Here is a 24,519-nt window from a genome sequence, read left to right on the forward strand (position 1 = left end):
GTTCTTTGCCTTTTGAACAAACTGCCTGCAATGAGTAATTCCTTTGCAAATCTAACAAGGAGACAAGGAAACAGGCATTCAAAAAAGAAATGACTGCTTTCTAGATGGGAAACAAACTTCAGAAAATCTAGCTGTCTTACAAGAGTTGCTTTACCTGAAACTTCCTTATAAGAAATCAATGCTAAATATCACAGCTGCTAATAACATCAGGAGGTAAAGCTAATGAAATGAAAACACTAAATCCTGAAAATGCTTTTTCTCAAAGTAAGCCAATGAAGGATATGTTTCATGAAAGAACATCTATGTTCTTGACTCCTTTGAATAGTAACAGTTTTGGTGAAAATATTGGAACTAATAATCAAGTCAAAATGTTTCAACAAAGTCAAGATGCTATTTCACAAAAGAAAGCTGCCACACTTTGTGGGCCATATTAGAGCTTACTCCAATCTTCCTGGTCCTTTAGCTGAGGGTAATGCAATGGCTGAGCATTATCCCCAGTGGAAATGGCTCAACAGTCACATGATCTTCTTCAAAATAGCAAAAGTTTAAGATGGAAAGATCCCTGCTCAGGATTATGGAAGTGTCCCGATCCTGTGTTAATATGGGGTCAAGGACATGTTTGTGTTTTTTCACAAGAGGAGAATGAAGCTCGGTGGTTACAGGAGCGTCTGGTAAGGAGCTTGTAACTAAGAAAAGTCAGCTCCAATGACATTTCCTATAAAGGAACCAAAATGAAAGTGGCTCGATTAGTATTTCTGAGGTTTAGTCACTGGTGAATGTGTTCTGCCCAGATCATAACCCCCAGAGAGACCACCAAGGACGAGCATACCAGAATGCAAAAGCAAGGTTTATCTGTTACAAGTCATGACAGGGAACTCATCTCAAGCCATCTCAAGTGAGGCAGGGAAGAGTTACTCTTTGTTGGGGAAGTTAGTTTTTATAGGCAAAACCCATAAAATTTCTTAGAGTGGAGGCGGTTAGTACAGGTCCATCCTTGATTGGTCCATTTTTTCCTGGGCCTGGACTTTATCTTATTCTAGCTTATCTGTTTGCCCTGTCAGGAGTTTTCCAACTCCTCTCCAGGGTCTGGTCATGTTATCTCCAGAGAGGGGCATCTCGTGGTTAATTGGTTACCATCAGACATCCTGACTCTGTTCTTTTAAGTTCCTGGGGCTGGCGCCATCATTTCTGGGGACTTGAAACTGGCCTGGGTCTATCTATATTGAGATATCTTTGTCTAAGGCCCCCGTTTTGAGACAATAGAGTGAGGGTCTTGTTGTGCCTAGATTGCCTAGATCGTGTCCCCAAAGCTGCCACTGGAGACTTTAGGTACAGAATGCAAAAGTAAGGTGTTCTCTAAGTTTACAAGCCTCCAGGGAGGCTCTTCCAGATCTCTCAGTCACAGCAGGGAGGTTGGAAGGAGCACTCCCCTTTCTTTGTGAGCCTAGTTCTTAAAGGCACAGACCATATAATTTATTTTAACCCGCCTCCCTTTTTAGTCTTTTGGTTGAATATCCTGACTGTGTTTTCCAAAGTCCCTCTAGCAGATACAGCCACCTGGAGAAAAGGGGTCTAAGTTCTTATCTACACTTAGGAATCCTGGTTTAAGCTTCTCTTTGTCTGTAGGGGATAGAGTGGGGGTTTTTACTGAGGTATCACAGAATGCAAACAGTGAGGAAATAGAGTTCAGAGCTGTGCCACTTTTGGCTTTACTAGCTCCTTTAGAAAAATACTTTATATCACCTAATGGCTGTGCAGTATTTGGCGAAGAGCTTTACAGAAGCAAAATACAATTATTTCACCCTCAGCGTGAAGTGAAGTTTTTCGGTAGAACGAACCAAAAATACTGCTGTAATAGAAACGTTTGTCTGAATTGAAGCACTTAGGGGAGCTATTATGAATTTGGGTGAAGGGACAGCCTCTAGTTAAAAACCGTTTACCGCTGACAGTGCATCTCTGCCAGTTCGGAAAGGCTGAGAGAACTCGGCAACTTTGGCGTGTGGCTTTGTCAGGAGAATATTACAGTCTCCTAGCAACAAGTATTACAACTCTATAATGACAACACTCACTAAATCCCAGTGCTTTATAACAAAGCTGAGTATAAACTCTAAACTTTAGAAATGATGTACGTACTTCCTGTCTAGTTAAGAGAATCTTTCTAATGGAGGTAGTGATAATAATTAAGAGTAAGAAATAGAAAAATGAAAATAAGATGTCAGTTTGTAAAAATTCTGTCTTGTTAGATCTGTGTTAAGAAATCTTTAGGTGTTTGCTAAGTTAGATATATGCTAATGGTAGCCCTTTATAAGCTTGTAAAATAGATCTATAGAGTTCCTTTAAGAATATAAGGTGCAAGAAGTATCTAAGGTAGTCTTAAGACATGTAGTAATAAGCTTGAAAGAAGTAAAGATGCTAGTTGTAATTGTAACTTTAAATAAGAATAAGATGGAACGCATATAAGTATATAAATAATAAATATATTTGCTAAAGTAGTTCTATAGTTTCCTTAAGGAGTATAAATAAGTAGATGTTAATACATCATATGTGAGTTTGTAAAATGTAAATGTTGAATATGAGTCTAAATGCTTTGCAAGGCAAAAAATGTTATATGTAAGTTTGTAAAGTATAAATGTTAAGTGTGAGTCTATTCTTAATGTATATGGTGAAAACACCTGAGACACAGGTAGTGTCCTAGTAGACTGCAAAGTAGGCAGTCTGAATGGTTTCAAAAGCTCCAGAAGCCACTAAGAAGCTAATAATGGTGGACGCCAGAACCAGCACAAAGCATCTGCAGCAGAGATCTGTAGCTAGAGTTTTCCTGCCTTGCCCACAGTCAGAATGAATCTTTGTCACCCACCTGTCCCACAGCTGCTCAGACCCAACCAAGTAAACACAGAGACTTATATTGCATACAAACTGTATGGCCGTGGCAGGCTTCTTGCTAACTGTTCTTATAGCTTAAATTAATCCATTTCCATAAATCTATACATTGCCACATGGCTGGTGGCTTACCGGCATCTTCACATGCTGCTGGTCATTGCGGTGGCTGGCAGTGTCTTTTTGCCTCAGCCTTCTGCTTCCCAGAATTCTCCTCTGTCCTTGTCCCACCTACTTCCTGTCTGGCCACTGGCCAATCAGTGTTTTATTTATTGACCAATCAGACCAATTTGACATATAGTCCATCCCACAGCACTTTTCCTTTTCTTTTTTTTTTTAAAGGAAGGTTTTAACTTTTACACATCTCCAAAGCCAGCTTGGTATATTTGGGAATTTGGGCGTAGCTTCTCTTATTACTTCCTGCTGGAGGGGTCGCTGTATCTTATGGGGACACAAAGAAAATTTTAGGATCATGGAGAAGTTTGTGAGACTGTATCGTCTGAGCCAGTTGCCTTGAAACGATTCTGGATGTTGGATCATCTGGGCCATGGTGTCATCGGAGACCTTTCAGGTGGTCTTGGCTGCTCAAACCTGGTGTATCTTAATCTGGAACAAATCAATAGCCTCTGGCTTTCTGTGGAAACAAAAGCAGAGCCTCTTTTCCAAAGCTACATATCCTTATAGCCAAATTTTGAAGTCAAGGTACCTTTAAAATATACTTTTTGGCATAACTGAACAGCTTTTGCAATCAAATGTTTTTCTTCAGTTAAGAATACCAAAGAGAACATAATCCAGATTCTCTGTGTGGTAGCCATCTTTATGTGGCTTATGTTTTATATTACCTTGAGCCTCTTGCTTTAAACTGCAGCCTTCTAAGACTGAAAAGGCACTGTGGCTGCTGGCTCCACCCACTTGAGCTTCGCAACATGGTGGTGGTACGTTTTCTGCCAGGTTTGGGGGCCATCAATTCTCAGAAATAGTGAGTCTATGCTTCTTATCAAGGCAGCTTGTAGCCCAGACACCTCTTTTTGTTTTGTACTAGCAAAGGCTAAATCCACCATGCAGATTAATGTGCCACTTGCAGAGGTCTCATTCCTGCCATACTACAGGTCAAGCACACACGCCAGGAACCCACCAGTAACTCAAACCAGCAGCTGCTGCTCATTTGAGAAAGACAATTAGGAAGCTGTTTTTAGTTCCGTTTTAGAATCTTTTCTCAGGTTTTAGGTGGAAACTCTTACCAACTCGTTGGGCGCCATTTGTAGCTAGAGTTTTCCTGCCTTGCCCACAGTCAGGACAAATCTTTGTCACCCGCCAATCCCACAGCTGCTCAGACCCAACCAAGTAAACACAGAGACTTATATTGCATACAAACTGTATGGCCGTGGCAGGCTTCTTGCTAACTGTTCTTATAGCTTAAATTAATCCATTTCCATAAATCTATACCTTGCCACGTGGCTGGTGGCTTGCTGGTGTCTTCACATGCTGCTGGTCACGGCGGTGGCTGGCAGTGTCTTTTTGCCTCAGCCTTCTGCTTCCTAGAATTCTCCTCTCTTGTTGTCCCACCTACTTCCTGCCTGGCCACTGGCCAATCAGTGTTTTATTTATTGACCAATCAGCAATTTGACATACAGACCATCCCACAGTAGAGATCCGTGAATATCAAGCCGCACAGAAAAACATGAGCTAACATCAAAAAACGGTGTGGTTTAGTATACTACTGTACCTAAAAATGTTTCTGGCTTGAGAATAAAAGTTCAGAGACGCTTGTTTGAACAAAAATTATTAACTGCAAAAAGTTTTGGTTGAAAAACATCTCTTCATATTTGGAAGTAAAGCCTGATACCAGAATTTTTCTTGTTTGAACTTTTTGAACTTAAAATGAGATAAAATTACAAAAAGATTTTGTTTAAATATGAGAAATCCTCAATCATACCACAAGAGCACTTGCTCAGCTATGTTCATATCAGCATTGTTTGTAATAGCCAAAACCTGGAAACAACCTAGATGCCCTTCAACAGAAGAATGGATAAATAAATTGTGGCACATATACACAATGGAATACTACTCAGCAGAGAAAAACAACGACATCACACGGTTTGCAGGCAAATGGATGGATCTAGAAAAAATCATCCTGAGTGAGGTAACCCAGACTCAGAAAGACAAATATGGTATGTACTCACTCATAGGAAGATGCTAGATGTGGAACAAGGATGACTAGACTGCTACTCACATCACCAGTGAGGATTTCTCATATTTGGAAGGCTAGGACCAGAATTTATCATTTGAATTTTAAGACTTAAGAAATGGAATAAACAATAGAGATTTCATTGCAATGGGACAATTTTGAGTAATGACCTAGGAACGGTTTTCTGGAATTGGGTTAAATGAAGAAATTTATTTCTACCTAGAATCAAGATGCAGTTTTGTGTATGCATATATGATTTATTAACTTGTGATTCATGAATTGTGGAACTGTTTATGTAAAAATTACTTAAGAATTACTTAAGAAACTGGTTTTGTGTTACAAATGGAACTGTTTAAATGGAAAAGTTTGGGTTTTCTAACTAGGCTTGAGACTTTGCTTAAATTATAAAGAAAAGGGAGAGTTAATATTCCTTAGTCTATGTAATTTAAAAACATTTTCTTATTTGAGTGGATTAATGTTATGTTAGTAAGAAATGCAAATGGGTATACTAAATTTAAAGTACAAAACTCTTTTGGATGTTTTGCTAAAAGTTTTCAAAGTGATAATGGTTAGATTGAAAATATTGCTTTTCAATATTGGTTTGTAGGAATTATATAAGTTTGGGTTCCTCTAACTAGGTTTGAGATTTTGTTTAAAAAATTATAAAGAAAAGGAGGAGTTATGAGATTGAATTATGTTCCCAGAAACCTATTGATATTAATGCATCCTGGTTTTGTTGAGTTAAGGAAATATTTAAATTCAATGTGAATACGTCAAAGTTTTTCCTATGTTCTGTTAACAAGAAAATTCAAATGATTGAGTTAAAGCTGTAAGATGGAGAAAATTGTTAACTATATATGGTACCATATATGCTAATTCAAATGGTTCTGTTAAGAGTTTGCTTTGAGTTGTAAGATGGAGAGAATTGTGACTATGTATAGTGATATTTATGTTAACCTGTTAATGGTAATGATGAAGCTAAGGGATTCTTTAAGTTTGTAGTCGCCTTAAGAGTTTTTGATTTAGAAAGGGCTTGAGGCAGCTAAGACTGCTGTAGTCCCCTTGGACCTAATTCAAAAGAGAAATGCCATCTATATCATCCTCTACTCCCATACTGGGAGGTGTAACAGCTATGGAGATTGCTGTAAGCCATTAATAGTTATTTTTTTATATATTAAGAAGGGGGAACTGTGGGAGCCCATTCTGGGGTTCCTCGTGGCTTTACTCAGCAGGTCTGAATAGAGGATGATCAGGACCATGGGCCTGAGTGCAGGTTTCTGAGATGGTCTGCATTTGGCTGTGCTGGGGTAGGAGTTCTTTTGCTCCACCCCTTGGCATCTCTATAAAAACCCTGGGGCAGAAACAGTCAGGGCCCATTGGAATAGGTTCCAGGCCCTCTTGGGGCTATTCTTTATTTTCTGTCTGTTTATCCCTGCAAGATTCTTCACTATAAATCCTTCTATCTAATATTTCCTGATACTTGCACTCAAGAAAACTCTGTGGATCTGTGGGGTTGGTGGGTAAATGTGTCTGTGTCTGTGTCTGTGTCTGTGTGTCTATTTCTGTGTATATGTATATATTTATTTTTGTATGTGTGTGTATGTGTGTGTGTTTGTGTGTGTGTGTTTGTGTGTGTGTGTGTGTGTGTGTGTGTGTGTGTGTGTGTGTGTGTGTGTGTCTGTGGGTCTATGTGCTCCTGAGTGTCCAGGCTCTGTGGCATGGTCTGAGGATTTCACACAGTTTCCAGCAGATGGCACTGCTGAGGCCAGGGAAGCCCACATTGAGCTGGATGCCTCTTGGGCATTGTGCTCATCTTGGTGAAACACTGGAATTCCCTGTGGAATTTATAAAGCCATCCTGAAATTGGGACTTCTCCCTGCAAATTCTCATTGTGTGCTCTGGTCCTCTGTGCAGCAATAGACACCAAGATATATGAATCCATGTTGTGAAGACAGGAGAAATGTCATCATAGGTTTCTGGTGGGCCCAGATATGAGGCACAGACTCCTGGAAGTTCGTAGAGAGCTAATCTATAGCTCTAGGCCACTGAGAGAGCTCATGTATCCCTGGCACACTTCTCTGGATCAGCTGCATCTTCTGGCTTGGGGACAGGATGGGAAATTTAATAAGCACCAGGAGGTCCCAATGAGTAAGTGTGAGGCTATGGCATCCATTGGGATGGGGTAGCAGCCTGCAAGGACTAGAGTCCAGCCCCAGTGCCAAGTGAGTGGTTTTCATTGTCAACGTTTTGGGTGACATGCGGTCGTCTCCTTTCTTCCTGCATCCCAGTGAGTTCTCTTCCTTTTGCCAAGCTCTTGGTTCATAGTGACAGATGCCTGAGTACCACCTTCTCAGTCCTTTTTCTCAACATGGGGCTGGACAGTCCTCTAGCATTATCGTGGACTTTCCAGTCTGGAGCTGCCTGGATGACCATACATGTGGGAGGACTTTGACAGGGTGAGGGTTGAGGTGACAGATTTGAAGCTGCAAGAAAACATTTTCTCCAATCCCCTCAACATAGTCTGACATAGTTGTGTGCTGCCCTAGGAAGTTTTAGGCCCCAAGAGATGGATTGCCATATTGTGGGTCCCAGTTGAAACACCTGATGTGCATAGTCTAAATTCAACACTTCATTCAGCATGATGTCCTCTTCATTGTTTCCTGCTGACTTCTGATTTCTGTGGTCTAGGTGTTGTCTATGCAGGCATGGGTAAATGTGTACATTGGTGGGTGTGTTCAGAGGCTACATAATGAAATCCCGTGTTGTCATCCGTTGCCCACTCTCTTATTCCCTGGAGCTCAGGCCTTTCTCTGAACCTGAAATTTTCTTTTTTGGCTAATCTGGCTGGCCACCACTCTTTGAATCTCCTGTCCTCCAAGGTAGATCTTGTGTCTTGTTTATTCTCATCCAATTTCTACAAGTTTCAATTGTTCAGAAAGAGGAAGGCTGTAGTAGCTTTCTATTTCTTCATTTACTTTTATTGTTTTGGTGTTAATGTATTTTCTAAAAAACAACAAAATTCAAACAATACAGATGTTTTTAAAAATAGTAGGCACAAAGCTAGTACCACGTGGAATGTCTGATTTGTCTCATTGGCTTCACAACACAGAATCCCACAGTGCATCTTCTTGGTGACATTGTGTTGCTCTGACTACATCATGTGCATGGCTGTGTCTTAGAACATTTCCCTCTCATACCTGTGTAGAGTGCTGCAATCTTGAAAAGCACTATAGGTCACTTCACTGGCCTCCTTCTGACTGACATTGGTGCTATTTTCATATCACATGCACTGCAACATGTTATAAACTTCCTGGGTTTTGACCATGCGTCACTTTCTTTCTCTTGAGCTAGACAGGGTCTCCTGTGGAGGAGCCAGGGTAGGTTTAGTAAAGAGACTGTGATGGATCAACTTGGAACCCATGGGATCAGTGAGTCGTGGGATAGACAAAGCTCATGAAAGTAAAAGTAAGTGCAAACCAGAGTAGTAGAGCCTGGCTGAGACTAAGTGCCTTGTAGACAGCAGGGACAACCCACTCCCTCCCCCTGCAGCAGAAGACTTTCTGAAAGGCATTCTTCTATCCCTGGCAATTCTGGGATCAGTGTGTTTGTGTGTGTGTGTGTGTGTGTGTGTGTGTGCGCACGCGCATGCGCGCGCATGCATGCTGTGCGATGCATTTCTGTACCTCTGTGTGTGTGCACCTATATGTGTGTTTTTGTGTGTCTCTGTGTCTACTGCATCTTGTGTGCATGATAATGTGTGTGTATGTGCTCATATGTGATTGTGTGTGTCTATGGTTCCTGTATGTATAGATTTAAGTGCTTGTGTGTGTATGTCTGTGAGTATGGAAGCTTATATGTGCAAGTATGTGTTTGGATGCATCAATATGTTCACTTTTTTGTGAGTGAAACATCTTTGATGATGATGGAGTCCAACTTTGATGAAAAAGTACTGTGCACACTTACTTTGCATCCATCTAATATTGTATGCTGCTGCCCATCTTTCTACATGTCCACCTTGCTCTCTAGGACAAAAGGACACAAAACTACTCTAAGTCAATGGTTTTCAGGTAATTGTAGAGGGAATAATATTTATCTACAAGAAAAGTCTTTGGAGCATACCAAAGAAATATGGTACAGGAAGAGGAGGAGGAGGCCTCTGTGGCAAGTCAAGGTGTCTGAGAGGCAAGATAGGCTGACTGAAGATTTGTGTCCCTTCTCTGCTCTGGGTGAGTGGTGACTGCATACTCAATGGTCATTGGCTCACTGTGTCTTCTGATGCCCTGTCTTGTCCTCATCCACATTGCCTGCTACCACTTACTTTCCACCTTTGCCTAACTTTTCTCAGTTATCATTTTCCTTGAAGGTAGGACTGCATTTTATATGTTGAGGGATTTTGACTTACAATGTGGTTCTAGCTGCATCTAAGTTCATCAGAACTTCCCTAGCCATGCTGTGGTGTGAGAATGGGACTGTCGCAATGCACACCCTAGGCTCCTGAGGGTCTAAGCACTCACCACATGCTGTGTCTGTAGCACTCAGTAACTGCCTTTCTTCAAAGTTCTTCACTCTAAGTTAAAATCAGTCTCATGGAGGGTTGGGAGCAATGAGGATTCTCAGACATTGCTGGTGGTATAACATGATATAGCACAGTGAGAAGCCACAGAGTCTTCCTCAGAAAGTTAAACTTCAGTTCTCAGGTGAACCAGTGATTCCAGAACATGAAGTAGGTGTCCAAGGAGAAGCTAGGGGACATTAGTGTTGTAGCAGCATTCGTCAGAGTAGCCTCAAAGTAGAAACTATCTAGATGTCTATCATTCACTGAGAGAAAAAGTATAAATTGATTGAGCCCCTCCATGAATTATTGTTCAGCATGAAATAATACAGGCAATAATTTGGCCCTGATATAGTCAGCTTTTTGTTGCTCAAAGAAATCATTGACACGATCACCTTATAGGGTGGAGTTGTTGATTTTGACTTCTGGTTGTTGATATTTTCCAGGTTCCTGGGCTTGTCGGGTTTCTAGTTTCCTGAGCTCATTTGCTCTGACGTGAGGCAGCCTGTGGTAAAAGGGAGCTCCTTTTGGAGGAAGTTTATCACCTGGGGGTCAACTGGGAATTAGTGAATAAGACCAGTGAGCTGGTCCAGTTGTCCTATGCTGGGGAACATTCCTATACTGCACAGCCTGGGGAACTTCCTAAGCAGGGTTGGCTAACCAAGCAGTACCCCAGAGGTCCACATGTCTGTGCATTAGTTTAACAGGAGAGGCAGTTCAATGATTGAGTTGCCTGTTTCTCATGGCCACTGTATTCTTCTCTCATCCTCCAAAAGTTAATATTTTCTACTAGTATTCCTGGTGATGGCTCCTATATTAACATTAGCTGGGAAATTAAACATGTTACTGCATTAGAGTGTGCTTTTATGTGTGCAGACATGTACTTGTGTGTGTTCATGAATTTATGTGTGTGCATGTGAGTGAGCAAGCCTCCAGTGAGAACATAATCTTCTAAAGAACAGGATCAACAGAGCCTGGATGAAACACTGAAGGACCTGCTGAAGCAGAAGGAGCTGGTCACCTAGCAAGAGGACTTGGCAGAAAAGCTGCAATGTCTGTGAGATGAGGTGGGAGCCCAAGCTTGGAGGAACAGTGAGAACCCTGTAGGTCACATGTCCCTGGATCTCTGTCCTTTTGGGGGATTCTTCCCATCTGGATGGCTCCCAGCCAGAACCAGGGAAAGAACACCTCAGGGTATTGTGCTGGCTCAGTCAATAAGAACTTCTCCAGGAAACACTATGTTGGATCCTCAGTGTTTCTGGGGAGTGTGTACCCCTTATTCCCTTCTGAGCTCTCTGGTATCTTCTCAGTACCTTGTCCCCTGTTTCTCCCCACAAATCTCCCTATGGCAGTCCTCAACCTAGCAGGAGGAGGGGTAGTTGTGTAGGACAGTGTGTGCTCCTGCCACTTTATTTTCCTTCCAGAACATCACCGTTAGAGAGAAGATCCTACCTTTGGGCAGATCTGCATGCAGCACAGTCCTGCAGATTATAGGCTCTCTGCAGTGTGCATCTGTTTCCCATGAAAAGACTTTTCTTTCTATTATAAAAAGATTTAGGAGTTGTGGAGTTGAACTGAGGCTGGTTTCTGTGCTGTAGGAATAATCAGATCCTTCACTGCTTTTACTTTGCAGGCTCTGCTATAGGGTCTACATTCAGTTTCCCATGTGCTCACCTTTATCTGGTACCTCTTCAAGGCCATTCCTATCTGCCCTGAACTGTAACTCAGACCTTGCTACACTGTTATTTTTTCCAAATAATGTATTTAAACAACCAGGGAATGACCTCAGCTGAAAGGTCATGCTGGGTTGTCCAGCTGACTAGAGTTGTTTCAGGCTCATTAGCTGACATGGTAGGTCCCCACCAGGCCTGTTCCCTGACTGCCTTCCTTCTCTAGGTCAGAAATCTTCAGTCTGATTTGAAACAGTCCACAGCCCAGGATGAGATCTCCCTGCAGACAGAGCTGCTGTCGCAGGAGCAATAAGTGTCAAAGGCAAGTGATCCCCCATTTGCATCCCATTGCCAGCAAACACGGTGTTGGTGGGGCACTGAGTGCTCTTGACCTTGGCTTCCAGTGTGAATAGGTCGTGATTTTTTTTCTAGCCTGTGGACCAACCAGTCTGCTTCTGGCTCTGATTGCCTTTCCTTCTCACATAGCAGGTCTTTGGAGAACTGAGGAGGCCAAAGAACCCATAGATGCTTTGAACCCATGAAGTCCTCCACCCTCATATCAAGGCCTCCTCAGAAGACATCCCTTATAGCTGTGATCTCACTGTTGAGGCAAATACCATTGACCTCCAGTTGATCCAGCCCCAGTCAATAGGTCTGTTAAATCAGTATTCCTGAAGAAAAGAAAGCATCAAAAATGAACTTGAAACAGAAAAACCTGAGACAAGACTTTTTGGAAACCCTGACATTCAACAGCAAATCGACCCTAATAGGGGGACAACAACATGGAGAATACAGATATTGGTGAGCAAGTCATTTTCTGACAGTTTAATGTGAAAGGCTTTGGAGTGTTGCTGGAGGGCTTCTCTCCAGGTTCCCCAAGCCCCGCAGTCCCACAATCCACTTATAAAATAATCACTCAGACGCTTATATCACTTATAAACTGTATGGCAATAGCAGGTTTCTTGTTAACTGTTCTTTTATCTTAAATTAACCCATTTCTATAAATCTATACCTTGCCACGTGGCTGGTGGCTTACCAGCGTCTTCACATGCTGCTTTTCCTGGCCGTGGCTGTAGTGTCTCTCCCCTCAGCCTTCCGCTTCCCAGCATTCTCCTCTCTCCTTGTCCCACCTACTTCCTGCCTTGTAGGGAGCCGCTATTCAAAGATGGCACTGGCTTCCTGGTAGCCTAGCTGTAAACAACTCCATATTTGGCTATGATGCACGAGTATGGTAATTGGCCTTATGTCCTCAGCCTATCCCGTGGCTCCCCGTGCTAGCATTCTGGCAGGACCCAATCACAGTACGGCACGTTTGCCTGATTCCCTATATAAGCAGCTGCAGTTTAGTCCTCAGGGCCGCCCCTCACCTCCCGCTAATCAAGAGCCGCCCCTCACCTCCCGCTCTCCCTTAATCAAGAGGCGCTCCAATAAAGTGTGATCTGAGAAGAATCCTCGTGTGGTGGTCGTTCTTCCTCGCTGGCCGAGGAGTGTGCCGCAACTGGTGCCGAAACCCGGGAAGGAAACTTCGGACATCAGGTGAGGGGTTGAAGAGGATTCAGAACTCGACACACGGAGCGGTGATGTCAGAAAGTTCTCCAGGAACGGTGACGTCGGTAAGTTCTTCAGGAACAGTGACGTCGGTAGTAAGTTCGCCAGGAACGGCTACGACGTCGGTATGCTGATTACTATAAGGGGATTAATCCGCAGCCCTTCGCTCAGACATGGTAAACGGGTATCAGTAATGCGGGTGCTACCGCCACAAATGGAGGTTCCACCGAGACAAATGGAGGTCCCACCGAGACCTGAGAAAGGAGGACCAGCTGACGGACACTCTGGGAAGGCCGGACGGCATTTGGTAAGAGTGAATTGAAAGAGTGAATTGAAATGGGTGCAATTAGCTCACAGTCAGTTAATTGGACTGTTGAAGCAGGAAGGCACCAAAGTTAAGTAAGGGCAGACAGCATATCCTATTGAAGTTTAGATTTATTTTACAGGTGGAGGTTGTCATTTTATCAGGAGAGACACCTGGGCACGGCTAGCTTCCGCGTTTCCAGTCTTGGAAGATCCGCAAACAAACAACAGATATCATGAACCTATGCCTTAAAAGACCTGGTAGAGGATGCAGGAAAGATATTTGGAGATGTAGAAATAGCTATGCCTCTGGTTCAACAATTAGTATATGAGCAAAGCACTAAATGTAGGAGAGCCATTACCCCGTGGAAAGGAAAGGGATTAGAAGCTTGGCTAAAAGCCTGTCGGGAAATTGGGGGACCGCTAAGGTAATACTGGCCTAGCGGCAGCAGTCCTTGCAACCACATGAGCTGCACGAATGGATGCTAGCTGCTCTGACGTAGCTCCTTTAATTATGCTCCAAGGAGGGAATTATGGCGTTCACACATTACTTGTTATTCTAATCATTCTCAGAGAGGTTATGGGGAATCCTTGTGCTGGCTGGGGGCCAGGTGCTAGGCATCACCTTTGCAGTGGAGGTTCAAACTGCTGCAGCTGGTTCCTGTCTCCTGAGATGTAGGCTTGGCCATTTCAGCTTCTTCAGGTGGAAGGACTTAATGGCTCCAAACCATCCTTCATACCTCTATTTCTCTAAATGCACAGTTGAAAGGTGGCCTTATGGTGCTTAACCAGTGCATTGACTTGGTACAAGAACAAGTTGACATCCTTTGGCAACAGGGACTGGCTGTGAGTGGAGAATGCCTGGTTTGTGTCACTAGTGTGCAGTTTCAAAATGGTTCCCGAGCAGCAAATTTGTCTAAACAATTGTCCAGTTATCTTATAGGAAATTGGTCCGGAGAATTTGAGGAGACCTTGGAGAAACTGAGAGTGGCGGTGGTGACCATCAACTCCACACGAGTGGACCTCAGCATGGCAGAGGGACTGTCCTCCTGGATTGCTTCTACCTTTTCCCTGTTTAAAGAATGGGTCGGAGTGGGTATATTTTTGGCATGCTGCCTTGGAGGATGCGTGTTTTGTCTGTGGTTGGTCTGCCGTTTGCGAGCACGTACTAAAAAGGACAAGGTCATTATCACTCAGGCATTAGCTGCTTTGGAGTGTGGCTCCTCCCCCCAGATCTGGCTTTCTGCCTTAAAGAATAACTAATATCCACATAGCCTTTGCACCCCTGGGACTGGTTAGTCCATTGCACTCAGGAAGGTATGTGGACAGCTTTCACATACTTGCATTGAGCACAGGATGTCAGGCTCGTGCACTGCACTTGAAGTGTAGGACATTTTCCTTCCTTCAAGGAGAGCAAGTCTGACTGCATATGGGTTCACATAGCATTTGCACCCTTAGGACTGGTTAGTCCATTGCACTTGGGAAGGTATGTGGACAATTGTTACATGCATAGCCTTTGCACCCCAGGGACTGGTTGGTCCATTGCACTCGGGAAGGTATGCAGGCAATTATGCACGTTAACTCATCCTTGATCGGTCAACACATCATGAGGTGGGGACCTGATCGGATGAAATACTTGTGCTGCAGAAATCAGACCTATACTGTCTCCTGCTGCTTAATTAATAAAGAGGGGGGAGATGTAGGGAGCCGCTATTCAAAGATGGCACTGGCTTCCTGGTAGCCTAGCTGTAAACAACTCCATATTTGGCTATGATGCACGAGTATGGTAATTGGCCTTATGTCCTCAGCCTATCCCGTGGCTCCCCGTGCTAGCATTCTGGCAGGACCCAATCACAGTACGGCACGTTTGCCTGATTCCCTATATAAGCAGCTGCAGTTTAGTCCTCAGGGCCGCCCCTCACCTCCCGCTAATCAAGAGCCGCCCCTCACCTCCCGCTCTCCCTTAATCAAGAGGCGCTCCAATAAAGTGTGATCTGAGAAGAATCCTCGTGTGGTGGTCGTTCTTCCTCGCTGGCCGAGGAGTGTGCCGCAACTGGTGCCGAAACCCGGGAAGGAAACTTCGGACACCAGGTGAGGGGTTGAAGAGGATTCAGAACTCGACACACGGAGCGGTGATGTCAGAAAGTTCTCCAGGAACAGTGACGTCGGTAGTAAGTTCGCCAGGAACGGCTACGACGTCGGTATTCTGATTACTATAAGGGGATTAATCCGCAGCCCTTCGCTCAGACATGGTAAACGGGTATCGGTAATGCGGGCGTTACCGCCACACTGCCTGGCAACCTACTTCCTGCCTGGTCACTGGCTATCAGTTTTATTTATATAGAACAATATCCACAGCATTGGAGGCAGCAGCAATAGGAAACAAATCTTACTCCAGAATGAAATCATGTTATAGAGCTCACCACTGACACTAGCATGATAAGTGTGGGCATTGCAGTGTGTGTGTGTCACCAAGAATAATGATAATAGACAATGTACCTGGTGCTGCTTTAGAAGCTTTCAACATCCATGGCTCTCAAAATGGGATCTACCCTTCCCCAAATCATCAAGCAGAATGGACTTCTCCATCTCTCTAGAACATGAGCTCTGGCATGCCGTTGATGATTCAGGCTTGATTTTAGGACCTAGCTTCTGTAGTAAAGGGTAGGGTTTTTGATAAGAACTCCTCCACCAAAACACTGGAAGGATGGTCAAAGGTACTGTCAGCCAACAGCCTTTCCCCATGTCCACAATGCAGCCTCCAGAAGAAGCTTCAATAGTCAAATTTAGCAACTTTTCCTTTTGGGCTTGTGTTTATTGTCACTCATTATTTGACTTATTTCATTTCTGACATAAATCCTTTTAAATTATCCTTCTTACAGGTGAAATTTCACTATGGACATAGAATCCTATTCATGGAGGGTAAATGTTCTTTGCAATAACCTGAGGTTTATATGTTCCCCTTCTGGCTCGATGTGATGGCTAATCTTGGCTGTCTACTTGACACATAGATGAGGATTGGATTCCATCAAACTGGCTTGCAACCATGCTTCCTTGGTATTTTCTTGTTGCTAACCAGTGGGGGATGGCTCAGCCCTCTGTGTGTAGTGCCATTCCTAGGCAGGTGATCCTGGGCCTCATGGGAAAGCTAGCAGAGCAGAGCAGTAAACAGCATTCTTTGTGGTTTCAAACCCCTGTCTTGGGATCTTGCCTTGGCTTTCTTTGATGATAGACGGAAAACTGTGAGGTGAATAAACCCTTCATTTTCCCAGATTGGCATTTTAGACTTTCATCACAATATAAACTTAACTAGAACACTTGCCATATTCTCAAGGTATGCTCTCATATCCATCCTTATCCTTCCAGTCTGTATCTCTTTTTTTTCAACAATTATAAAATTTCTGGACACTGTTGCAATATCTACACTATCATATACCCACTGTTTAAATATCTCTATTAAAGTATTTTTTTATTTTTATCTCATAAGTCATGTTTCTCTCTAATATGACATGCTTCCCTACTTTACTCTTTTACAATTATCTCTGGATATTCCTGCCTGTTCCACTTAAAAAACTATCCTTTTCCCAATAAAAGATCATCTTTGGTCATACTATTAAGTTCCACAGAAATGGGTGATGTATTGTATTTACATTTCATTATCTATTGCATTGGTATTATTAATTTAGCAAAATTGACCTTTTATATTACCTGCTTATCCACAATACTTTTAAAACTTCCATTCATTTAAGTCTTTAGCATCTTTCAGAACATCCGCTTTGAAGGTCTTGCATGTATTTAGGATTGCTTTTGAGTACTTTATAGCAATTTTATTAATGGCAAGCTGACTGAGTCCTTAGCCCTCCCTATATGGAGAAAAATCTGTCATGAAAGACTGTTGATGTCAAGCTGTTCCTGACAGACTACACCAAAAATCATATTTCATTCTCCAGTCCAGTGTTGAAGCTGACTCCATGTCATGCACAAGTGCTGCTGAAGATAATGGACCACAGGCATCTCCACAGTCCCTCATTCCTCCTGTTAGTCATTTTCCCCTCCATATTTAAAATCAATAGATATTTCCCCAGTTCTCAACTTGAACTGAATTGCCAGGTCCGGAGAAAGGGTTTATAGGAGGTATCTGAGTCATCTTTGATGTTCCTTGATACTCAGATGCTGCCCACATATTTGTGGGGTCTCTAGTAAGCACACAAGTGTCTGTATGCTGAAAGAATCAAATAGTGACCAAGACATTACAGGATCATCAGTGTGTGATAATTTATCAAAAGCTTCCCAAGGGGCACAAAGTTTGCTCTAGGAAATGTCTCATTGTTAGTCTCAGAGAAGGCTTGACCAACAAAGCCGGAAGGAGGCATGGCTGTACTAACTTTGAGAAGGCTTTTCACAATCGCTGACTGCCTTCCTACCATGTTTGCAAGGCCAGCCACAGGCTGTAGGTCTGTGCTGCTAACTCTAACTCTGCAGCAAGTGAATGCTGCTGACCTTCCTTGTTTTTTTTGTGTGTTTTTTTTTTTGGTTTGGTTTGGTTTGCTTTTTTTTGTTTTTTTTTTTTCATTATAGATTGAGCTTTTGCTTTTTATATGTTCGTTCTTCTGTTCTTGTTGCTGTTTGCGTATTTTGATAATGGTGTTTATTGTTTATATTGACTGCTCCCTTTAAGCCCCTGTTGAGTAATATTACTGTATTTTTATTCATAATAAAGTGATTTTGAACTGTTGTTTCTTAGAACCAATTTCTTTGGTCAGGTGTGGTGGTGTCTCATTCCACTAACCCCAGAACCTCCTGTAACACCAGAAGTCTTATGTGCCCAGTTTGGGCTACAGAGTGAGATCCCAGGCAGCCAGGGCTACACAGGGCTTTGGATGTGGATGGTCTTGTTAACTCTGTAGATTCCCATTGCATGGTGGAAAAAGTATCCATGCTGTATCCTTGTGGTATATATTTAGCTATCTCTAAATATAGCATTCTGTATACCCATTTCAGGATGTGATCATGTGCAGCACATTAATGAGAAACACAACAGTATTGCTGTAAGCCTCTCAGGAAATGAAAACATTTACTAAAGGAGTATGAAAGAAATCCATGGCCTGCTTGTCACCTGGAGCCATGATGATGTCCCTGCATGATCTGCTACCAAGGGCCATGTTTTATCCATGACCCTGACACAGCTGTTGGAGTATGTGTTGATACCCATGCATCCTCTGCCAGTGAAGGCCAGGTAGCCACCTTCAGTTTTGGCCACCACCTGTGACCATGTTGTTGTCAAAGGGATATACCCCCAAAGGGGCAAATGTGTCTTAGAAGCCTGTGCTCCCAACTAGGACCATAATGACATCAGGACTGGAGTTGTTACTGAGGGACATGTCTGGGTCCATGGTCCTGCTGCAGCCAGGATCTGTGTTGATATCTCAGGCCTCTGTTGCCATCAAAGATGCTTGGAATCTGGACTACCACTATGGAACATGGTGCTGGTAGGTTCCTGCCAGTCTGTGTGACCTTCACTGCCAATGAGAGCCATTGTAACATCCAGGTCTGAGCTACAACTTTAGAACTTGTCTGGGTCTGTATTGCAATCACAGCCAGAATCATTGTTCATATCCATGGCCTGTATGGCCTCCTAGTGTCACAAAGAGGTAGGGGTCTGGGCTGTCACCTAGGACCATGGTAGTTTCTAAGGCCTGTGTTCTCTTTGGGGCCATATAGATCTGAGTGGCCTGTGCTGCCTCCAGGGATCCTGGTGTCCTCCAGGCATAGGCTGCTGTCAAAGTCCTTGTCTGGTCCATTGCCCTGCCACAGACTTGGTCTATGTTGATGTGAGTGGCTCCTTTTACTGCTGAAGACAGGATAGGGATGCAAAGAGTTAACCCTACTCATCGCTGGCCTTAGCACTAGTGAGAACTGAACCTGCCCCTCACCCACTGCCATACTGGAGAGACGGCTCAGGGAGCAAAGGTAACTGCTGCTAGGGCTACAGACCTGAGTTCCTTCCTAGGACTCACATGATTGAAGGAGAGAACAAACCTCTGAGAAATTGTCCTCTGATCTTCATCGGGTGGGGGTGCATGGTCATGGTCCACAAAATCTAATACTTTCTATTCCTAAGTTAGCTTTCTATTTCTCACTTACCCTAGAATTTCTCCATCTGAGGCACTCTTTTCATTATATTACTCTGCATTCCCTTTGAGAGATTTGGGTTATTTGCTATTTTGTTGTTGAGATGTTATAAGAACCAAGAAGGCCGACACCAAAGCATCTCCTGAAGAATGGTAAAGGGAAGGTGGCCACTGGGAATTTGTGACATAGCTGAGACATAAACTACTGTAGAATGTCTTCTCTACATGCCTGGTGTATTAGTCAGGGCTCTCTAGAGTAACAGAAGTTATAAAATGACCTCTCTATGGAAACGGAATTTGAGAGAATGGCTTACAGGCTGTGCTCTAGCTGATCCAACAATATCTGGCTGTGAATGGAACGTCCAAGAATCCAGCAGATGCTTTCTCCACAAGACTGGATGTCTCAGCTGTTCTTCATTATGTGCTGGAATCTGAAAGAAGTAGGCTTTAATGCCAGTGAAGGAATGGATGTGCTTACAAGGAGAGAGCAAGCAGAGAAAGTGTAAAAGCTTCCTTCCTCCATGTCCTTCAATATGCTTCCAGCACGTGTGGTCCAGATTCCATCTGGATTAAAGATCAGAATTAAAGGTGTGATCTCCTACCTCAAAGGTTTACCAAACAATGTAGGATAATCAAAGGGGCTTTCAACTACATCCATTCCCCATGTCTACCATGCAGCCTCCAGAATGGGCTGCAATAGTCAAATTTACCAACTTTTCCTTTGTGGCTTGTGCTCATTGTCAGCCATTATTTTAAATATTGTTTCATTTTTCCTACATAAAGCCTTTGAGATTATTCTTCCTACAATTGAAATTTCAGTAGGGACATAGAATCCTATTCATGGAGGGTCAAATTTGTTTGCAGTAGGCTGAGGTTTATGTTTTCCCCTTTCTGGCCAGCTGTTATGGCTGTTCTTGGCTGTCTACTTGACACATAGTTGAGGCACTGACACTATCAGACTGGCTTGCAGGCATGCTTCTTCAGCATTTTCTTGGTGCTAATTGATATAGGAGCACTTTTCCCTCCCTGGGCAGCACCATCCCTAACAAGTAAGATTGGGCCATAGAGCAAAGGTAGTTTAGCAAACCAGTGAGCAGCATTGCTCTATGGTTTCCAGCCCCTTCCTTGAGATCTTGCCTTGGCTTACATGATGATGGACTGTAACCTCTAGTTGAATAAACTCATCACTTTCTCAAATTGGATTTTTTTAATTTTTATTATAACAATAGAAAGCTAACTAGAACTTGCCATATTCTCAGGACATGCTCTGATGGTTCATCTTTCTCCTACCTGCCTGTATCCTCTTTTTTTTCCTCCACTGGACAAAATTTCTGAACACTGAAATCTGTTGCAATATCTACTCTGACAACCAAACACCACTGCTTATGTAACTCTATGATGGTATTTTGTTACTCTGATATGACATGTTTCTCTAATATGGCATGATTCACTAATTTTTCCTGTTTAAAATTATCTCTGGATTTTCCTGCTTTTTGCACTTTAAATGTTATCCTTTGCTGCACAATAGAACACGTATGTCAGAATATGAATTGCACAGAAATGGGTGATTTATTATATTAAAATTATCAAATTTAAGATTTAGAGAAGCAAATTAGAACACTGTATGTGTTGGGTGAATGGAGGTGTGTGTGTGTGTGTGTGTGTGTGTGTGTGTGTGTGTGTGTGTGTGTGTGTGAAGGCAGGCATTCACATCCCACAGCTTACATATTGTGAGGATCAATTTTATGACAAAAGCTAGGGTTCAAAGAGGAGGGAGCAACATCTAAAAAGTTTCTCCATATGATCTGAGTGTAGGTAAGCCTGTGGGGTATTTTTCTAAGTATTGATTGACATGGGAGGGCCTAGACCATTGTGGGTGGGGCCATTCCCTGGCTGGTGGTTCTGGTTTCTACAAGAAAAAAGGCTGAACAAGCTGCAGTGAGTGAGCCAGAAACAGGACCATCCATGGGCTCTGCATCAGCTCCTGCCTCCAGGATCCTGTCCTGTTTGAGTTCTGGTCCTGACTTCCTTCAGTGCTGAACAGTGATGTGAAAGTGTAAGTCAGATAAACACATTCTTTCTCAACTTGCTTTTAGTCATGGTTCTTCATTGAAGCAACAGAACCCTGACTAGGACACTGTCCATATCAGAGGACATCGTTCAGGAGTTGGCTCTCCACTTCTACCATGTTGAGGCAGGTCTCTCTTGTTTCTAAGATGCACTGTGTACTCTAGTCCAGCTGGCCTTCTAGCTTCTAGGCATTTTGCAGTCTCATCCCCACATAACTCTGCCATGATTAAGGAATCACAGATGTGTGCCACTGTTCTGTATTTTAGGTGATTTCTAAGGATTGAACTAACCACACATGTACAGACAATGTGTATACTAGTTTCCCCCAGTATTCCAAAAGCCCTTGCTTTTAAAACTTAAAATATTTTGAAAGTCCAAGGCCCCTTATAAAAAAAAGTCTCTTAATTGGGTCTGGTAAAAACAAACCAAAAACCTTACACATTTTCTTATACCACAAAGGAAGAATGCAGCACAGAAATATTCAGATGGGAGCATTACCAAAATCCAGCTTTATTTATTAAATCCCTACAGCCCAATATTCAGCATCTGATACAAATGTGTAGATGGAAGTTTCTCCAGTCCCACCGAGTCCTCAGGTCCTGCAGCTGCTTATAAAATAATCACTCAGAGGCTTGATATTAATTGTAAATTATATGGCCTATGGCTCAGGCTTCTTACTAGCTAGCTCTTATAACTTAACTCAACCCATAACTATCAATCTCAATACTGGCTTATGTCTCTCCTGCTAAGTTTTCTCTTTTCCCTGTCTCTTTTAGATTTTCCCACCTGGCTCCATCCTGCTCTGCCATCAGTCAATGCAGCTCTATCTATCAACCAATGAGAGCAACACATATTCACAGTATGCAGAAAGACACCCTACAGCACTCATGTGATCTTCTGGGCTCCAGATGGATGAGGCATTCCTCCCTCTCCAGTTCCACTGCTTGCAACACATGCAGTGCAACTTTTCTCAGGATTAGTCTGGCTCCCCTCCATATCTGTGCTTCCTCTCAGTAGATGGACCATGGTCTTGCCATCTGCAGTATTCTGTGGCACTCTTTTTACCTCCTCTTACACAGGGTTCCCTATGTCCTGAGGAGAAGAGTCTGATTTTAGAGGTCCAGTTTAGGGTTGAGTGTTCAAGTTCTCTTACTCTCTGTGTATTGTCTAGCTGAGGGTCTCTGTATTTGTTCCCATCTGCTGCAGGAGGAAGCTGCTACTGTGATGGCTGAGAAATGCATTGTCTATGAGTATAGCATGATGTTTTCAGGAATCATTTTATTGCTATGTTCCTTAAGCAGAACAGTAGTATTTGGTTTTCCCTATGGACCCTAACCTATCTAGTCTTAGGTTCTTGGCCAGCCAAACAGTGCTGGGTATGCCTTCCCTCTCAGGGAGTAGGTCTTTAATCAAGTCAGGTACTGGTTGATTACTCCCACAAGCTTTGTTCCACTATTGTACCCCCATATCTTGGATGCAGTCACCATTCTAGATGGAGGTTTTGTAGCTGGGCTAGTGTTTACCTTTCTCCTTTAATAGTGAGCAGAGTACTCTTCAGTGCCATGAAATCTAGTCCATAAGTGATGAGGGCTCTAGGGAGACACCAGCTTGACTTCTCCATGTTCAGTGAGTTGTGTCATTATCATCTTCAGGAACAGCACCTTCCTGTCAGTAAATGGAGAGCAACCAATAGCCTTGCAATACCTTGGGTTGTTTGGGATCACCCTTGGACACCTTTCAACTACAACTTGACTAGATGTAACCCATTTCCAGTACTTCAAGATTCATTTGATAACAAGAGATATCCAATTGGGGCTCTGTATCCTACACTCTGGTTTCTGTTGTTTGGTTTTTGGTTTTTTGGATTTTGGGGCGGGGGGCGGCTGTTTCATCTAGATCCCCTTCATATATGTATATTTTTAGAGTGGTTCTACGCTATTAGGTTTCCATAATCCCTCAAAATGCTCTTAATTTTACCTCTCCCTTCCTATATTTATTTGCCCCTTCTTCTCTCTCCCTCCTCATTTGACCATCCTGTTCCAAACTCGATTCCTCATCCATCCATAACAGTCTATTCTATTCCCTCTTTATGGACATTTGTCCCACCCCCCTAGTCCCTTATTCTACACCTAACCTGTGATTATACAGATTGTAGCTTACTTATCTTTGACTCAACAGCTAACATCCATATTTAAGTGAAAACATAGCGTATTTGTCTTTTTGGGTCTGGGTTAGTTCACTAAAGTTGACTTTTTTTCTACTTCCATCCATTTACCTCCAAATTTCAAGCTTTCCTTTTTTATCTTCTTTTTTAATAAATCCACCTCATTTTTTATGCATTCATCTGTTGACGAATACCTAGGGTGACTCCAATTTCTGGCTATTATAAATAGAGCAACAATAAACATGGTCAAGAAAGTGTTTCTGTTATAAGTCAAGCATCCTTTGGGTATATTCCAAGAGCAGTATACTAGGTCTTGATCAATTCCCAGCTTACTAAGGAATACCCACACCTATTTCCATAGTGGCCATACAAGTTTGCATTCCCACCAGCAATGGATGAGTGTTGTCCCTTGCTCCCCATTCTTGCCAAAATTAGCTGTCATTTGTTTTATTAATCTTATCTATTCTGACTCATGTAGCATGAAATCTCAAAATAGTTGGTTTACACTGCCCTAAAGACTAAGGATACTGCACATTTTATGTGTTTCCCATACTCTAGAATTTCCAATAGTGAAACTTCTCTGTTTAGATCTATAGCTAGTTTTTAATTATGTTATTTATTTTCTTGATATACAGTTTTTTAGTTCCATATATACTTTGTATATTAGCCTTCTCTTGGACATGTACTTGATGAGAAAAAAAACTCTTGGACATGTACTTGATGAGAAAAAAAACTCTTGGACATGTACTTGATGAGAAAAAAAACTTTTCCCATGTTGTAGGCTGCCATTGGAAAAAAAAAACACTATTAGTGGCAGAACAGATAATGCTATGTGAGTGAACCCACAAGTTGACAGACATATTGGGGTTATCAAAGTTCATTAAAGTTATATAATATAATATCCCTATAAAATAATACTTTTTTACAATAATAATTTAATGAATATACTTTAATTTGTTTCTACTTGTACTTTGAGAAATGCATAGAATGCATTTTGAAAATATTCACTACCCAAT

General features: G+C 42.6%; 1 protein-coding gene across 4 annotated transcripts in view; it reads left to right on the forward strand.

Moving 5' to 3' along the window:
* Positions 1–24,519, forward strand: part of LOC121826487 (disks large homolog 5-like) — a 77,255-nt gene that overhangs the window by 13,353 nt on the left and 39,383 nt on the right. For 3 of the 4 annotated variants that reach the window (XR_013042163.1, XR_013042161.1, XR_013042164.1), the window contains exon 3: positions 10,580–15,140. The gene's annotated coding sequence lies outside the window, so the exon portion shown is untranslated. Of the gene's footprint in view, positions 1–10,579 lie in introns of those variants that run through there. The other variant, XR_013042162.1, reaches the window with a different exon arrangement.

Source organism: Peromyscus maniculatus, chromosome 9 (genome assembly GCF_049852395.1).
Source record: "Peromyscus maniculatus bairdii isolate BWxNUB_F1_BW_parent chromosome 9, HU_Pman_BW_mat_3.1, whole genome shotgun sequence".
In the NCBI taxonomy this organism is placed as follows: Eukaryota; Metazoa; Chordata; class Mammalia; order Rodentia; family Cricetidae; genus Peromyscus; species Peromyscus maniculatus.